General features: G+C 40.8%; 1 non-coding gene across 1 annotated transcript; it reads right to left on the reverse strand.

Moving 5' to 3' along the window:
• Positions 1 to 12,619: 12,619 nt before the first annotated feature.
• On the reverse strand, positions 12,620 to 12,692 carry TRNAS-GGA (transfer RNA serine (anticodon GGA)). Its single transcript has one exon. It is a non-coding gene; the product is annotated as a tRNA-Ser (tRNA).
• Positions 12,693 to 12,963: the final 271 nt, after the last annotated feature.

Consider the following 12,963-nt stretch of genomic DNA (forward strand, 5'->3'; position numbering starts at 1 on the left):
CACAGAAAGAAAAGTCTCTGTGACATCACTTATATGAGGTTTAAAATACTTCAATTTATAAAATCAAAGACTGGAATGGTGGTTACCAGGGGCTGGGGCGGGGAGAAGGACAAATAAGGAGTTATAATCAAGAGACATAAAGTTTCAGTTAAATAAGATGAATAAGGTCTAGAGAGCTGACGTGCGGCATTGTACCCATTGCCAACAACAATGTACTGTACATTTTAAATTCACTAAGAGGCAAGATTTCATGTAAAGTGTTCTTATCACAATGAAATTTAAAAAATAAAGTAGGATTTTATGGTTGCAAAAATTTAATGTATAAAATATAAATGGAGTCATATTCAGTTTTTCTATACAGTTCTCCCAACGTTTTATCCATAACAAGGTCTAGGTATCCACTTCAGAGCAGAGAGATTTCTATCTTTACTCAAATAGACAAAAAAAAATGCAATATCCCATTTTCACAACAGGGTGAAAAACTACTAAGTGAGGCTATACGTATAGGTTCTTAACAACTGGAGTAACTTGACTCTTTTCAGCCAACAAATCGCAGATTGGTAATAAGCTGTGCTCAACAGCAGAATGTCTGGGAGATGACGTTCACGAAGAAAATGTCTATTGTTTTGGAAACTGACATACGAATGTGGTGGTGTGCTACCTGGGCTTGAGGTTTCAATACTGCATTCGTTGTAGGCAAGTTTTGACAACATAAGGAGCTGCTTAGCTCCTTGGGTCAAGGGACAGCTTTCCTACTGTGGCTGAAAGCACCTTTGCATGTTTGCAGTGATCCACCACCCCCAGACCTGCTCCCTGGAGACCAGGTGCTAACAGTGCTACGGTTGTAAACCTTCCAGCTCCACACCTTCGCTTACGAGATTGAACCCAATTTCTTACTCCACAGTATAGCAGCCTATAGAGGAACTCTGAAAGGAAATAAAGCAAAGCCTGAATAGACATGGGAGCTACATTTCCACTGTCCTTGGTGTCCTTGGTTCACACTCAGAAGCAGTAGAGTAATAAGAGCAGCCAGAATAGGGAGCAAACGTAGCCCCCAAAAGATCCTCCAACTATAGAGAAGTCTGACTTTGCATAAGATCGTGGGGAGATGTCAGTGTAAAATATGTCCTATTTCCCTGTAGTCTGTTGAGTCAATGACGCATTTTAGGGAAGGAAATGGAGACATCCAATGGGCTTTGTTAGGAAGCTTATCAATGTTCACCAGGATCATCATGTTATACTGTATTTATTAATCCTCTTCTATCTGAAGGATGAAGGCCAATCCAGGCTTGTCACATCCGTCCTCAGAACACCTTTCACAGATGAACAATATAGGTGGGAAATATCCCTCCTCAGGCTACAGTTACAGAGGTCAAATTGTCACAGGATTAAGAAACATTCTCAATGTCAAAATGTGGCATCCTTGGGGAATCCCTGGTCAGGGGGTCTTGGTAACGGTCCATGTTTAGTTTGAGCAATGTTCTCTTACAAGTGGCCTATTTCTATCTTGAGAGTGTCTTCTGTACTTTTTCTGACACTCCCAAAAGAAACATTCTCAGATTAGCAAAGCTATTATAACAAAATAGAACTAAAGAAAGTAAGGGTGGGGCTCTCCAGACCTTTCACTCATGGAACCGTCCTTTCTTAATAGTTCACCGTTGCACCTAGACCATTAGCAATGGTGAACCCACTAGTTCCACTGCTGAGAGATTCTACTCATGGGAAAGATTTTTCCTCCCTTAGGTGCCTTCTACAAAGGATGGTGACCAATTGCTCTTCATCTCTGTTAGGGATTTAAACAATAATTTCTGACCATATTAAACAAGATACAAAGAGGTTAACAATAAAGGTTTAAAGAAATCTCGTTTTGCGAATCTCTTTTAAAAGAAAATGCTGGAAATCTCAGGTTGGTCTAACTGTGGCCTTGGGTAGAGATGTTGAATGGCACAAACAATAAACTGATTTTTAAAGAAAACAATTTTCTTCATTGCATTGTCTTATATAAATGTCTTGATGAGAGCTACATATCTAACAATCATGTGTCCCTTTAAAGAAGAACAATAGAGGAAATAAATGTTCCTAAGATTGACGTGCCAATTTTTTCAAAACAGATTTGCCATTCTTCCTATAATACTAGAGGAGACAGGTTTGGGTTGGTGAATTTCATCAAGTATTATCATAATCATTGAAGTCACTTGGAAAGGTTGCAAAAATCAACTGCCTTAAAAGTCCTAGTTACCATAAGTAATAGTCTCTTCTTCATTCCCCATAAAATGTAACTTATTTCACATTTGTGGTTTAATTAAAAACATCAAACTTTTCCAAATTCCTTTTAAATAATGTATTGCATGATATTTACTGAAACTATGAAGTCTGCGTCTGCAAGACTAGAATTCACAGGCAGTTTATTTTTCACCAAGATGAAGCCAGCCTTCAGATAGCTGTATTACAAGAGTTCTATGGTAGGCAGAATTCTGAAGATGGCCCCATGGTTATTCAGTCATTCAACTATCTAGGTGGTGCTGTAAAAAAAAAGTAGGCAGGTGTAATTAAAGTGCCAACTAGGGTGACCTTAGGCTATGAACATTATCATGTTGACTTGATCTAATCACGCAAACCCTTTAAAAGGCAGAAGAGGTAGGCAGAAGGGGAAGTCAGCGAGACCAGAAGCACAAGAGGGGTTCGATGTGCCATTGCTATTTTTGAAGATGGAGGGGCCACAAGTCAAGGAATGGAGTTAGCCTCCGGAAGCTGAGAAAACCACTGGCCAACAGCTAACAAGGAAGCAGACACCTCAGTCCTATAGCTGCAGGGAAGGAAAATACGGCAACAACCTGAATGAGCCTGTAAGCAGATCCTCCCCCAGTGGAGTCAGATAAGAGCCCAGGCCAGGTGACGCCTTGATTTCAACCGTGTGGTGCCCTAAGCTGAGAACCCAGCCAAGCTGCCTGGACTTCTGACCTACAGAACTCTCAGATAAATGGGTGTTCTTTTTTAAGCCACTAAGTTTGAGGTTATTTGTTATGCAGCTACAGAATACCAGTACAGGTTCTGACACTCCTATGATTATTAGTTCATCTATTTAAAAAATAGGGTCCAAAGCAGCAATGCAGAAAACTTCTTTTAATTTTTAATAGTTTTTGGACTAAAACATCCCAATTCCCTCCAAAGAGCGTCCTTATTGGCTAAAACAAATATCCTAAAATACTCAAAGCTTATGTATGACTAATAGTTAACAGTAGAACAGAGGGTAATTTTTCTCTTCTAAAAGATTCATTTATAGCATTCAAATCATTTGACATAAAATATAATATTTTACATTCCAACCACTAAAAAATATGTTTATATCTCTACCCACCAAAATTTTAGACTTTAACGTTTCTCTTGATCTTTTTCTTTGGAAGCAGAGGGAAGAGTAGAGCTCCTTATGGGATTTTTCATTACTATAGTAAGTAATATTTGCACATATTTTCTATTGGAAATATTTACTACAAATATAATTTCTATACCACTATAGGCAATACAATGAAATTTAATTAAAGGAAAGCATTTGCATAGTCACTCTGGCTGGACCTTACGCAAATATAGACGATGACAAACCTGGAATTACTCACCAACTGTCTGACATCAAAACAGGAATTTGTCAAGGCAGGAATGTATGAGTCATAACAGTATCTAATTCCATGGTTCTTGGGCAGATTCCCCTTCTGCAATCTGATGAAATTTGCACTTATTTATTTTATTTTATTTATTTATTTTTTGCGGTACGTGGGCCTCTCACTGTTGTGGCCTCTCCCGTTGCGGAGCACAGGCTCCGGACGCGCAGGCTCAGCGGCCATGGCTCACGGGCCCAGCAGCTCCGCGGCATGTGGGATCTTCCCGGACCGGGTCACGAACCCGTGTCCCCTGCATCGGCAGGCGGATTCTCAACCACTGCGCCACCAGGGAAGCCCACACTTATTTATATTGAAACCCTCCAACAGACCATGACTTCTATTTAGCTCAGTCGTATAAAATTTCCAGGGGAAAAACGTTCTCTATGTGGAAGATTTCAAAAGGATGATCAGTTTATATGTAACCTAGATCTTATCTTTTGCTGTTCATCTCTGAAGATCGTCTTGGAAAGACAGACACATTTTGTCTTTTAAATTCAACATCCTCAGCTTGATTTAGTAAGTCAGAGCAGCCAAGTACACAAAACTTTACAGACCAATACTCTGATTTATAATATCCACAGAAGCAATTTGTTTTTCCCTTTGTGTGTATCTTTGAAGGATACACCAGAGCACCAGGACTACCAAATCTCAGGAGAAATTTACTGAGAGAAAGAAAAAGCTGAGTCAGTGAGATTCTATAGTATCTCAAGTGTTAGTCAATGAAAACCGAGTGTGTGGGGGGGGGGCGGAAATCAATACTAGTTTTTAACAGTCTTAACAGTGAATAATGAAGACTGTTAAACATCACAACTGTACATTTAAAAAGCATTTACAATTAGCACTGAATGTAAGCTAAGTAGTATAGATTATTTCTTTTACACTGTGTATTGAATGCAGGAACTGCAAGGATAATTACCAAGACACTAAATGAGCACCGTCCGTGACGGGGCAGAAAATCAGGATAAGTGAATAAAAAATGTGAAGAAATGCAAAGTCCACCTCTGGCATTTTCTTTCAAATTTTCTTTCAAAAAATTTAAAATCAAAGGACAGCACATTTCTTACAAGAGGCAAAGGCAAAGTACATACGACAAGTGATATTTCTTTTCCTTTCTTTTTTTGGTATTTCTTTTACAGAGTCTACGAAAGTCTGACTTCTCTTTCCTACAGAGGCCTGTCACTTCAACTAACGACTGGCTTTGGGGCCATTCATAATTGGGTCACCCCACAGTGAAGGGGCTCAGTCTGAATGCTGTTTAGGGCCTCACGTAAGTGTAACTTCCCAGAGTAAAAAGCCGTGAAGAATCTCTCCACGTACCCCTATTTGGAACACTGCCATCAATCAGCACATTATTAAACAAGTAGACATCTCCCCAGATGGGCCAGTGTTGAGGTCCCCAGTCCTGACCTCACGTTAAGATAAGGAGTGTCTCCGAGATGGAATTCTGGTAATCTGCATGAGCGTGAGGCACTTGTTGAGTCTTACCATTGGGAAGCTTCAGGAAATACTGCATGTTCCCAACTCCCTTCTCCACAAAGCAAACGAACGGCAACAAACATAAATATACATGAAATAAATATATCCATAAGAAATTAATCACTCAAGACAAGTTATGATGATTGACCCAGACTGATTTCCCAAGTCCACGTTACATGTGCATCCCTGCTAAGGCATGGGTCTGTTCTCGCGGGCACAGCTCTTCCAAGCCCAGCCATTCTCATCTTGTACTGACTTAATCGCTCTGCTCACTCAGGTTCCCGAGTCTCTCCTTATCACGAGGTCTTAGCCTCTTCATCACACTCCACGGACCCCTCTTCTAATCATCTCCTTCCTCCATTTCAAGAAAATATATATTAGTTTCATATGCATCCAAAATGAAGGGGAAAAAAGGAACTGCTAACTCCTTGGTCTCTTTCAATAATTCCTGATCATTGGCTTTCAATGTTCAGAACTAGCCACATTTTGAGTTTCTAGGAAATACAGATCAGATTGTAGCAAAGGCGACATCATTTTAAAAAACATTTTTGTTGTCATAATCTTATCACCACATTTCCCTCCTACCGTTTAATTAATATAAGGTGACGTTTCGGTAGTGTTTGGCCTCACTGGTGCGTCAGGCCACAAACTTGAGTTTGGTAACTATTTTAGTCCATTTGTATCAGATGTCTCAAGACATACGCTACCCTGAGGAAAACACGCTGGTCAATGACTTGCATCCAAGTCACGAACTGACTTGTTCTGTGGTGGGTGCCTCTGCTCCCCACCTATCAAATGGCTTCTCCCATTCCACTGCTGAGGTTTAAGGAGGAACAAAAGCTTCTGTTCGAATTAGAAGGAAACTGTCCGACCCAACTATGCCATGTTCATCTGAATAGATTAGAAAAACAAATAAAAGGTGAAAACCGTGTATGGCGTCACACCAAAGAGTACGTACGCACGCTGATCAGCCATTTTCAAGAAATACGTTAGTTCTTGAAGAAAAGTAATTGCTCAGATCTAGGAGGAAGAATGGAAACACTAATCTAAGCCATCAAAGCCCATCCTTGACATTTTAAAGTAATGAAATTCAGATCTGGCTTTTTATACTTCTCTTGTACCATATTGATTCTAAATCCCATGGAGTTTTTCACAGCATGACAAAGCATGAAGCGTGCAGTTGGCCAAATCTTTTTTTGGTCAGAAGTAGCATTTATCTTGAGTCCTGTCAGTCAAGCAATGCCCACTCACCCATGCAGTGTAATAATCTGAGCCAGATTTAGGAGGAATTTTCATAATTTTATTCTTTTCTTCCCTTAATAGGCAAACAAATCCTGGAGTGTAGGGGGACAGATAGAAACTGGAAATTATGACCTAATAAATCTATAGTCTCTGCTAGTTCAATCCCATACCAAACCAGGGGAGAGCATGGGGAAAATTTTGACTGTTAATTGCCAAGAGTTATGGAAAGTCTGAATATTAGTTGCCCAGGTAGAAGCAGCAACAAAATGCCTTGAGATTGAAAAAGAGCTGACATTTGTCACTGTCTCTAGAACAACACCCCCTGCTCAGAGTAAGGCACACTGTAGAACCTGGTAACTACTTCTCTACACAGTTCTGTAAAATGCTTTGACCCTTTGCAAACCATTAGTCTGCACGTAACCTTTCATCTCGTATCAGAATTAAAACCTTGATACCCGTGGGGATAGGTGATCGTGACGCACGGATGGCAGCCAATGCCCGGGATCCGTCTAGCTGTGTGTCGCTGTGCTCACTCGTGTTGCCCTCATGCCAACTCAGTTCTGCCCCAATTCCAAAGTCACTCTTGGCTGGGTGGCTCTGGGTCTCCTCCTCCTATGTGGCCAACACACTCACTCATGCTGACGGTCACATCTGGGCTCCTGAAATGATCCCCCCGGTCCAGCCTCCCATTATTTCCCTGTTCTTAAAATGATGGTCTTGCTTGGCCCAAATCTGATCCCCCTCTGGGCTTTAATTCCTAAGTCTGAGATTTTTGTCCCAGGCCCCTTATGGAATTCCTTTTTTTTGGGGGGGTAAACTGATAAACATTCCAACTCCATTCTTGGAGCTAAGACATCTACCTTAGACCCACTGATTTCTGCTAACCTATGACCTGACTGCCTAGCTCTTGTCACTCTCTGTCTTCAACATGCTACCCAAGAACAGACTCCCCAGATGTGGTCTGCCAGGTGGGCCATGCTACTGAGTTCCAGGCCTGTACTCTCTTTTAGGATATCCCATTGTAATCATGGGTTTGGAATAGGTTTTGACTTTTCTCCCTGACGGTAGCGCTAATTGCCTCTGAGATCATCCATCCATCCATCCATCCATTTTTTTCATTCTTACCTATTAAGAGCTTACTTTATGCCAGACCCTATGCTAACTGCTGGAGAAACAACGCTTCCTAAGACAGACATTATCCCTGCTCTAGCAGGAGAGACAGATAATTAAACAATTGTAATGCAGTGTGATAAGTGGTTCTCTACTCATCTTCCTGAGTAGGCAGGGTCAATGCCAAGTTCCCAAATGCTCTTTGTTGCCCTGTGAGCACAAAGCTATATCTTGCTGAGGCCAAACAGGCTAATGTTTTCAGTTCTCTTATTGAGAAGTTTAGGGGGAAAATAGTTTCAAGTCAGGAGAGCAAGCATTAATATTATATGCATATTTAGATAAGAACCCCCTAGATTTGCATGGAGTTTTACAATATGCAAATCCTTTTGTTTACAGATCTTATTCCATCTTCAGAGCACACCTGTGAGGTACAGGCAGGGTAGGCATTATTTTCGTCCTCATTTTATAGAAAAGAAACTAAGGTTCCTAGAAGGTAAAATAGCTTTGATAAAGTTTAGAGCGGAAGCTAAAACAAGATTTAACATTGCTAACATGAAATTCTATCCATTTTTAAAATAATTCAGTAGAAACTTGTACAATTTCTAAAATCTTAGTAATGGCAGTTTGAGGTATTACTAACTATATTTTTAAACAGGTTAATGCTCACAGGATAGCCTTGCATGTCGCCTGTTCTGGAAAGGTGAGGAGCTCTAACGTATTGATCTATCCTCCAGTAAATGTTTATTACTTCAATCTGTGAACCCAAGTGGGGAGGTGGGAAGATGAAATAATTTGTCTTTGAAAGATGTGAGATCATCACCACACACTCACAGAAACAGCAGGGAGCTCTTGAGACCTTTTCCAAAGAACACTTGGAGACGCTGATTTAGGCTGAAGCTGTATTGTGGCATCTTCCTCTCCATCACCCCTACTGGTGAAGACACACCCTTTTACCACCTGTTGCCATATTTAGAGTCAGCAGAGTGTATTGTTATATGTTGTCTGCTGCTTCTTTTCCATTGTTTCCCCTTCACATACCAATATTCATTTCTCCAAACAGCCTGCATTCTTGAAACTTCAGTTAAAAAAGTTTCCTTTCAGGGTCAGCCTCCTTCAATCCACAAGAGTCAGTAAAAATGTTAAGATGCCAAGCTACTAGGCAAAAATCAAAGGTGTTCTACACCATCATATTTCGGGTAATCCATTCTTTTGTGTATTTTATTTCTGGAATGATGGTAAACGTCTGGCAGTTGACATCACATAGTTGAAATAGCGTTAAAATACGGAATTTTAAATTTTTATGTGGAATCTGTATCTGCAGATAAAACTTCAAGTGATTTTATGATGTCATGATTACTTTGAAGAGTATTACAGAAATTTTAAAAGTCGTTTTATAACTCTTGAATTCTCTTAAGCAGAGAGCAACCTGACAACTATTGGGGTGAGGTCAAAGGGAAGTGTGATTGCCACCCTCTTACTTCTATGCCATTTGCCTCAGGTGATTTTTGTCACTTGGTTTTGTAGAATGGAGAACATTCTCTTGATGGTTCTCACTTGCTCTCTGATCCTTCAGGTATGAATATCCATTCTCTGAAGAGTTTCTGAGGGGTACGATTAAGAAATTGTCCCCATGAGTGATACCAAACTGACGGGGGGGGGACCCAAATCTCTAATGATGTGGGTTATTTTAAAATTAATTTTTTCTTCTCAAGGCATTTAATCGAAAGCCTCCTCAGGATGGCAAAGTAAGCCACTGATCTGTCTTTGAAGAGCGCATAGTTCTTCCACATTGAAAAGAGTCCCTATTCTATATGGATTAGATTAGTTCATAGAACAGCTTCATGAAAATAACTATAGAAAATCAACAAGTATAAATCTTAACTATACAATAATATAGAGAAACAAAAGAGATATATCATTCCTTCAGGAAGAGAAGCAAACACTGGTTCAAACATTAGCATAAATTTAATGAAATGAAAATTCCCTGTAACTTTACTCTGTTTTCTCAACTATTACACTAAAAGTGTAAGAAGACCCAAACACACCCAAAATGATGAGGCTAGATAATAATCTGAGTTGAGATTGTTCCGATTTGGTAACATTTAAAATTTAGCTCAAGTTTCAGCCACAATATCACAGCCTTCATAATATCCCTTCTTTAATAACATCTGACTCAAAGAAAACGAACAGTATGTTCATTATTTGAGCACCATCTTTGGAAATGCATTCTCTTAGAGTGGTTAAAAGAAAATTCTCTTTTTATATTTACGAAGCAGGCACCAAAACCTTGAATCAAACTGAGATCACATTTTACGATTTAAACACTCTTTCAATAAGTATTTCTCCTGCAACATTATATTATGGGGGTTGGGAACAGAACGTTGATAGGATATTTTCTGTTCTTAAGGAGTTTTTAGTGGGAAGCGGTATGTGTCAGCATATGTTCTGACAGCAAATAATTCTAAACATCCCAGTGACAACAGAACGCAAGCTTATTTCTGGCTCACATGATATGACCAGAGAAGTTGCCGGGGGGCTCTGGTTACTGCAGTCACTGAGGGCACAGGCTCACAAAGGTTTCATCTGGACGTAGCTTTCCGAGTTCACCAGAGCAGTGGGAAGAGACTGGGGGCTGCACACTGGCTCCTGAAGTTTCTTCTCAGCAGTGACATGGCATCTCTGTTCATAATTTTGGCCAAAGCAAATCCTATAGTCACACCTAACTTTAAAGAGGACATTTGTGACTCCACCATGTGCTCAGAAGAGTCAGTGACATCTGATAACCAGCCCTAATGTTCCAGCAGAATGATAAGACACAACCAGAATGTGGGGGCCACTCCAGTGTCCCTCATGCCATCAGAGAGTCCAGTGAAACGGGCCATCTCAAAGTTTTAAGAAAACCATCAGAATGCCCTGATTCGCTTAGAATTACATTGTCATAAAGAGGAGAGGTGGGGAGTACAGACGGATGCATCACCTTCACCCCATGTTACCAGGGCTGATTCTCTAAGTGTCAGTCAGAGATGGAGACAGGCTGGGACCTGGGACCCTTTCCTGCAGTGCTTGCACCTGGACAAACGTCCTCTGGAGCAACAAAATGCAAAGAAACTATGAGGGACTAAAAATAACTGAGTGCGTGTGCAGCTGAAGCAAATTCTGGACAACAAGATACAAAAAGACCAAAACAAAACAAAAAAAGCCCCAACTGCCACTTCTGAGCCGGGAGCAAAAACAGGGTACTGCACATGCCCCCTGAACTCAACACCACCAAAGGGGTGGGCAGACTACCTAAGCCACGCGTCCGATCTGACCCCTGGACACAGCCCCACACTCACTCCATATAAGGAACCAGCCCGCCCCCAATCGGCGAGCGAGCAAGGGAACCTGTCACTTGTTTTCGCTCCCTCCTGTGGCTGCAGGAGCCCCAGTAAAGCTTTGCCTGAATTTCTTCACTGGCCTCTTATCAATTTCTATTGATTGGAGAAGGTCAAGAACCCTGGGCAGTATCAAGATGATGACTCGCACAGAGGAGGACTGTGCTCTGATAAAGGTGTGTAAATACAGGGAAGATGGAAAAACAGAGGGTTGTCTTGACATTAAAGATAGATACATAGTCACACGGTATGGTGATCTGGGTCTGCTCTGAAGCAGAGGCCAAAGATGAGATTAACTGTGCAAGAGATTTATGGAAGAGGGAGCTAAAAATGGTGGGGAGGGTGTGTGGACTTCAAAGTAGGCCTGATGACTGAGGAAGGACAGAGGAAAGGGAGGAGGGGTCTTAGAGTGCAACGCATTTCTAAGAAAGGTTTGGGCAGGCTGATGGGAGGTCCACAAGCCAAAGCCACTCGCAGGAGGGTCCTCCCCTGTTCACTGGTTGGGCCTCTCTTCATGGTCCTGATGTGCTTAGTCACTGGCTGAAAGTGGCACAGGGGAAATAGGACTTGGCACAGCTGTGGTGGGACAGCCAAGGTAGAGAGCTGGGCCCTCAGACAATGACGCACCTACAGTAAGAGATGTTGTAAAAGGGAAGAACAAATCTGACTTCATACTGGATCTGTTTCTTTTCCTTTAACCTTTGTATTCTATTGCTTTTGCAACAAAAATGTTGCCTATAGCCCGAAATATACAGAGCAGCCCATGCTTAAGGCTCTGACCTTTAAAGGTATAACACTTTTCCCTTCATATAGAGATAAAAAGTTGCAGAACAGAGAATAACATTTGTCTTGTTGGAGGTTTACAGGAATGTCATGACCTGACCTATGTGCACAGCTGCAAGAACAAAGGATTCTGATACCAAGAAGTCTGAAACAACCAACCACACCTCCTCCCCTTTTAGCATAAAAGAAGCCTGAATTCTAACTCGGGTAAGATGGTTCTTTGGGACACTAGTCCACCATCTTCTTGGTCTGCTGGCTTTCCAAATAAAGTTGCTATTCCTTGTCCCAACAACTTGTCTCTCCATTTATTGACCTGTCATGTGGTGACCAGTACAAGCTTGGACTCAGTAACAACGTGAATGGTGTGTTTTTTAAGGCCACCACACTTGGTGCTCAGAGCTTGTCAATTCCAATATTAACACTGGTCTTACTTGGAGAGTACAAAGGAAGTTAACAACTGGTGCACTAATAAGCAAACTTTAGAGGTTAAGGAATGTTAATTCATCATTGAAACCAAAGCACTGTCATCTGGGACTGCAAGCTGAGTCCTTGTGTTGTCAGGATGCCCATAAACTTGGCTAAGGCAACCCTGCATAAGAGGAAAGTCGCCTTTATTTATCTGAATATATAAGATGCAGAAGAGAGAGGATTCTGTATTTAATTTCAAGTACAAACCATTTCTCATTTAATTTCACCCACCTGAAACACCCTTATGGATCTAACAACTATTCAGTCTTCTAAGGTCTAGCATCAGCACTCCAAAGCCCTGTTGCCCTTGATCTGATATTCTATAGGACTGATATTCTACAGAGATTTTCTATACCACAATCTAGTCCTTAGGTTCTACCTTGGTTTTCTCACTAACTGATTCTCATTTGGATTAAAAGGATAATATCTTTTTTTTTTAAATGAGCATCGCTTTAGCTTTTATGTATTTTTAAAAATTTTTTGGCTGTGCCACGGCATGAGGGATCTTAGTTCCCCAATCGGGGATCGAACCCAAGCCCTCTGCATTCCAAGCATGGAGTCTTAACCACTAGACCACCAGGGAAGTCCCAAAAGGATAGTATCTTTCTACCCTTTTTTTAAAATTTGAGTATAGTTGCTTCACAATGTTGTGCTATTTTCTACTGTACAGCAAAGCGAATCAGTTATATGTATACATATATCCTCACTTTTCTGGATTACACGATAGTATCTGTCATATCTTACACTTTCCAATCAGCTTTTATAATAAAACTATGATATGTTAATATATAATATAAATAATGCATATGTTAATATATACATAAATAAGCATACCTTCCATCCCCACATAAACA

Source organism: Lagenorhynchus albirostris, chromosome 14 (assembly GCF_949774975.1).
Source record: "Lagenorhynchus albirostris chromosome 14, mLagAlb1.1, whole genome shotgun sequence".
NCBI lineage: Eukaryota > Metazoa > Chordata > Mammalia > Artiodactyla > Delphinidae > Lagenorhynchus > Lagenorhynchus albirostris.